Raw genomic sequence first — 6,768 nt, 5'->3', positions numbered from 1 at the left:
ATTTTTTTGATTATTTTTTGTATTATCATCATAGAATGTGTATGATATACAAATAAAACAATTTATTTCATAATATTAACCTCAACAAAATGAGAATGATCAATTACATTATATATATTTTTTAAGATAGCCTGTTGAACAGAAGTCCTTGTTCTTTACACGTGTTATATTTGTATTCGTAAGAGGCATTGCAAACTACTATTAATGGTCATTGAACTTGGAAAGTCCAAAAGATGTTGAGTGACTTTTTTTTCTTTTCACTTCCTTATGAGTGAACAATAGTTCCTTATTAATAATCCCTAATATATACCGAAATATGTAAATGCTAAATTTAAGTTCTGTAAATGTTTAGAGTCAAGATTGATTATTGAGTTTTTTGGTACATAATATTTGTTTTAGTTTTTTTCCCGCGAAAATCTCCCATATAGTTTACTATGTAATGTATGTGTACATTCCTGCAATGACATTTGATAGTATCTCACAGGGTATTTTATGTCTTTATTATCATACATCTCAATTCGTGTTTCGATGAAATAATTAAGCGAAAGAAAACATGGAATTTCCAAAGTAGACCACATTACATGACTTGTAAGGGCGTGTGGCGCAGGGTGTTGGACGTTGGATTACTGATCGTGAGACCGAGGTTCGAATCCAACTCTCGCCGCATTGCTTAAATCCTTAGGAAAAATACTTTACTTACGTTTGCCTCTCTCCACCCAGGTGTATAAATGGGTACCCGGTTAGATCAAGACACAACTTTGCGCTGATTACTAGCTGCATTATGGGAGTATGTTTCCATACGTGTTTGATCCAAAAATGACTGGGGTAATAATGTTCAGCGCTTAAAGAAGCTTGCTTGTAGAGCGCTATATAAGAATGAACTATTATTATTATGACTTGGCTCACCTTACCTAAACTCCAGAGAAATGTGTTATTAGAAAAAACAATTTATTGTGTTGGCCTAAACTGAAGAAATTGAAGGTCAGCATTTTTTTTATTTTTAAAACTTTTTTTAAACTTTTAGGCTAGAGAAAAAATATTTATAGCATGAGCATAGGGTACGATGAAAAGAAAACATAATACGTGTTTTTAAATATGGTCTTTTCCATCACTTGTGTACATTGTTTATTTTTTTGCCGGTAAATTGCCAAAAATTGTTGGTCTGGAAAAAAATGCTTTTCCTATACCAACCTACCCATTTTGGGTAAAACGTGCAAAACGTGGCCAACACAATACTTTTTGCCTTATTGTTTTGTATCGTCATAATACGTCTAACATTGTACAGTCGGGCAGCAAAGTGGTTGACCTCGCGAATTATTACCAAATCAAAATTTGAATTGCCGCCATCTTGGAATCGCGATAAAGCAAGTAGTGCGGAATTACAAAATGCAGCAAAAACATTTTCAATAACATTTAAATAGCATATTCATACAATTAAATTTATATTAATAAAATTCAACTAAGGAGTTTACGAAAGATAGGCTACTTTAGAAATACTGCCGAGATCGGTTCCCCCACACGGCGTAGGGTACCGCAGTGCTAAGGGGCCTAGGTAGGAAAAAATCTGATTTTACCTGTTAAACATGCTTGAACCAAGGCCATTTTAATATATATTATCCAGATTATATATCAAAACAAACTGATAAAAGGATTTGTTGATTTGCTTCTGATGAGAAAAGTGCCGGATTCATTTCGCTGACGGCGAATGAATACACGAATTTTCGCCATTTTCTAGCACTAGCCTTGGGTACCCAGACAGCTGATAACGATTATATTCGATTGTCCAGACGTCTCTGCTACTGGTGCTCAATACTACAGTATGTATTACCATGGACCTATAGGTCCATGGTATTACTGTACATATAGTACTGTATGTTTAGTTTTTGCTTTCTTTACGGCCAAATAAATATTTAATTTTTATTATTGCTTATTTTCCTTTAACGTTATCCAAGAAGAAGTACATATTATTATATATATGCATATTACAGTCAAGTTGCAACTGCCACGAATCCACTCCACTTTGGTTACTAACTAAATAATTAATAGTATAACATCATAACTAACAAACAAATTAACAAGTTAATAAATTAACCACCATTAAATAATTTTATTTACACAAAAGTATTTTACATACAGTATAACATGTAATATCTTGTTTACATCGAAGTAAAATATGCCTATCAAACTATCTTGCTCAGGCTAAAATATCAAGTTATATATGTCAATATTTGAGTTAAATCATCGCGATAATAAAAATGTTTATTTTTTTTTTATTTTTAAAGACATCTGTTACGTACATCAATTTACAAATATCAAAATAGGATTGTTTTTGCAGCACAAGATGAATCACAAGTCGGATAGTTTATTCTTAGAAACCTGAAAGAAAAAAAACACCAATAATGAGCTATTCATAGTTAAATAATTTTAATGTCAACTTTAGTCATCCTAAATTTTGTCGCCATGATCACTACTATACTGTATATATAAATATCATACTATGTACGACCATCCAAATTACCTAATCCTACCTACAGTCCTTCCTAGCCTAGGCTACATTATTGTCATTATATATTTACAAACCTCCAACAGACACAACATATTTTCTTTTCTTTGGCAAAGAATTTCCCGTAATATAGTCCTAAATTAATTAAATAAATTTAAAAAAAGGTCAAGGCCTAGGACTTTCTTTAAATATCCGACGATATATATCCATAATTCAGTGGATATAGATTCAACATTTTAAACATAATATGGCTTCACATTGATTATAATAAGTCGGCGATATGCCACTAAAAACTAGCCTGCGGCCCTCTCTCTATCCCTCTACAAATAGCACTGGGTTTCCGTCAAATAGGCTAGGCCTAGCCTAGGCCTAGATAATACAAGTTGGGTACATTTTTTTACAACCAAATCTACAATTATATTGCAATATTTACCAAACTAGCACCAAATCTAAAATAATAAAGCTACTAATAACATATTTTGGTATATTAACTGGTTTAAAAACGGATTGCACATAGTGATTTTGAAGGATTGAAATTACTCAACCACACGGCCTGTACTAAACATACGAATCCAAGATGGAGTCTGCTTAGAATATATCCCCACCCCAGCTTTGAACGGATATTGAATCCGTCCCGCAAGCTGAACCAAGCTTAAAGACCCCTTCCCTGCAATTTTGGACGTTTTTTGGAAAATAATACATATATATAACTTTAAAAACATTAAACCATGTCATTCCTTGTCTTAAATGTACGTTTTATGGTAAATTATGATAAAAAGTGAGAAACAATGCACTACCTAAGTAGCTCGCGGCGATCGACCTCTCGTGGACGGTCTTAGGCCTAGCCTAGCTAGGCTTAGTTTTGTAGGCCTAGCTGGTAAACATCGATAACGTACGAACATCGTACGCTAGCTATATACCTAGCCTGACGTTGTATAGTTGCTGCATTAATTGTCTTTCTATTTTTGCCAGACTCCGTTGATACAAATTGGGGAACACCCGGTATTTTCGCTGAAAAGTTAGGAGTCTTCCATTTGTTTTGGCTTCACGATCGATCGAAAAGTGGGCGAATTACAGGTGAAAAACAAAAATATCAATCCGCGCGCAATGCATTTTGGGATTTATAGCGGGCCGCAATAATTATTAAAATCGATTTATTTTTCACATTTTTAACCGTTTAAAGACGAAAAAAGTTATCGCAATAGGACCATATAGTATTATTTTTACATTAAATATAGTTTGTGATCTTAAATTAGATCTAAAAAACGTAGGGAATGGGGCTTTAAACTTTCAGAAAAGATAGATTAATAACCTAATAACCAACCACTAAGTTTTTATAAAGGTTCCGTGCTGATGAGAAAAGTGCCGGATTCCCTACGAAACCAAACAAATAAATCATGTAGCCTACCTCAACGAACACCTCCATCTGCACTTTTTTCTTCAATAAGCTCTGTCGTCATTTCCTGGGGTATTTATACCAAAATTTTGTGGCGGGAATAATCTTCCATATTAGGAGTAACAATTTCCAAATATAGAAAGATATAATTTAACCCGGATGGTGGAAATTGCAGCAGATTTGTAAGGGTATTCCCATGCAAAATGCTTGCCGCGAAGTGAAAAGCGAACCGGAAGTCACTATAACTTGGCGATGCTCAGTGACCTGCGCAGTTAAAAAACAGCGTTTTAACGGTTAAATGAGCACTTTGCTGCTCGACTGTGTAGAAGTCAATATAAGCTCCACTCTATTCTTGATGTTAGTGGTAATGTTTAGGCGAGTACAAAAATCGACCGTTACAATCTGTGTGACGACACTAATAATAGTCCAGTAAAATATCACCTTCACCATTGCATAACGTTAGTAGTCAACGAGATTCTCACCGTAGGTTTTAAACATTATGTAAAGATCATTTATTGATGTTGCGTCGCGTAAAAGTTGGGATTTGTGGAGAAAATGAAGTTTTTATACGCAGTTTTTGCTTCCTTTCGTCGTGGTTTGTTTTCATCGAAAAATGACGTCATGGGGCATAAGTGAATGATACGCCATTGTCGACATTTGCGTTCGTATTAAAAAGTGAATTTTAAATGTACGAATATGGTATTAATTATCTGTATTACATTGTATTATTATGTATCGCATATATAACAAGTCATTTTGATAAAAAATAAGTCAAATAAATATGAAAAACAAAAGAAAATTGTGATTTTTGCATGTCATCTGAAGTGACCTTCCATACAATGTGATAGCGCCCTCTATAAGTATTGATACACTCGCACTTCAAACTGCAAGCTTTTTGTTGTTATAAATTCATTCATTCAGAAATACAATTTAAGGAAGGAATCGAATCAAGGGCATTATTACTTGGTTTACTATATATTTATGATGTTTTCCCCAAAAATAATTACTAGTATGTACATTTTGCGAATTGTAGATGTACCGGCGGTATGAAATTTAAAAAAGCTGTTTATGCGGTCTGTAGCCTAACGATATAATAATAATTATATGTATAAAATAATTGTTACTTTTTTCTGATAAATCAGTATGAATAATAATGTTTACTTAGCGCTGCTTTAAGCACCATATTTAAAAAAAAGAAACAAATTGATTTAAGCTTACTTTTTGTCACGTTTTCGGTAATTAATCGTCTTCTTCGCTCTCACTATCTGATTCGTCACTGTTCTCATCATCCGATTCTGTTTGAAGAGGCCCCAGCAAATCGTTATCGCCAACGCACCATCCGTTATTGTCTTGGGGTTTCGGCAACTCTTAAATCGGCGTTAGTGCGAGCTTCCAGATCATGACCAAGATAGTTCGATCGTGGGTCGTATATGTTGATGCAAGCATCTACGCGACGGTGGAAAGTTAGCTAAATCAATGTTTTTTAACACTGATTATCCGTCTTTTTCCTTGCATTTCCTGCGAAGAAAGTAAAATCTAAGTTCATCGGTACTCCTTGCTTTCGATCGGGATCCATATAAGACAGCGATGTTTTTTTTTTATATTGTTACATTTTGTTTCGTCCATTATTGCAAAAGTCCTATTCGATACAGGCAGTGGCAGGAATCGACGAATAACCAATCTCACCAGTTTAGCCACCACTGAAATCACCCCAAGTCGATGTAATGCCATTCTAGGGCTGCATGCGTTCACAAAGTGCAGCACGACCAGCGCTTTCAAGGGAAAAGGAAAATTAAAGGCCATTAAACTTGTCGAAAAATATCCAAAATTTGAAGGTTTTCAAGAAAGTAGGAGAAAGTTGGAAAGGAGAAGAGTTAATGTTGGAACTGGAATAGTTCACGTGCCTGTTATTATATGGATTCCGTTCGAAAGCAAGGCGTAGGCCTACCGATAAACTTAGATTTGACTTTTTTCGCAGGAAATGCAAGAAAAAAAAACCGGAATAATCAGTGTTAAAAAAACATTGATTTAAAAATTAGCTAACTTTCCACCGTCGCGTAGATGCTTGCATCAACATATACAACGCACGATGATCGAACTATCAAGTCAGGATCTGTGGAGGCTCGCACTAACACCGATTTTACGAGTTGCCGAAACCCCAAGACAATAACGGATGGTGCGTTGGCGATAACGATTTGCTGGGGCCTTTGTGGTGTGAAAGCGAGATTCTTCCAACAGAATTGAACGAGCGATTGCTGAGAACGACTCCTTTAACTCGGATGATGAGAACAGTGACGAATCAGATAGTGAGAGCGAAGAAGACAATTAATTACCGAAAACGTGACAAAAAATAGGCTTAAATCAATTTGTTTCTTTTCTTTTTTAATAGGGTGCTTAAAGCAGCGCTAAGTAAACATATTCATACTGATTTATCAGAAAAAAGTAACAATTATTTTATACATATAATTATTATTATATCGTTAGGCTACAGACCGCGTAAACAGCTTTTTTTAATTTCATACCGCCGGTACATCTACAATTCGCAAAATGTACATACTAGTAATTATTTTTGGGGAAAACATCATAAATATATAATAAACCAAGTAATAATGCCCTTGATTCGATTCCTTCCTTAAATTGTATTTCTGAATGAATGAATATAACAACAAAAAGCTTGCAGTTTGAAGTGCGAGTGTATCAATACTTATAGAGGGCGCTATCACATTGTATGGAAGGTCACTTCAGATGACATGCAAAAATCACAATTTTCCTTTGTTTTTCATATTTATTTGACTTATTTTTTATCAAAATGACTTGTTATATATGTGATACATAATAATACAATGTAATACAGATAATTAATACCATA

The sequence above is a fragment of the Antedon mediterranea genome, chromosome 1 (assembly GCF_964355755.1).
Source record: "Antedon mediterranea chromosome 1, ecAntMedi1.1, whole genome shotgun sequence".
In the NCBI taxonomy this organism is placed as follows: Eukaryota; Metazoa; Echinodermata; class Crinoidea; order Comatulida; family Antedonidae; genus Antedon; species Antedon mediterranea.
This window is presented reverse-complemented; position numbering follows the sequence as displayed.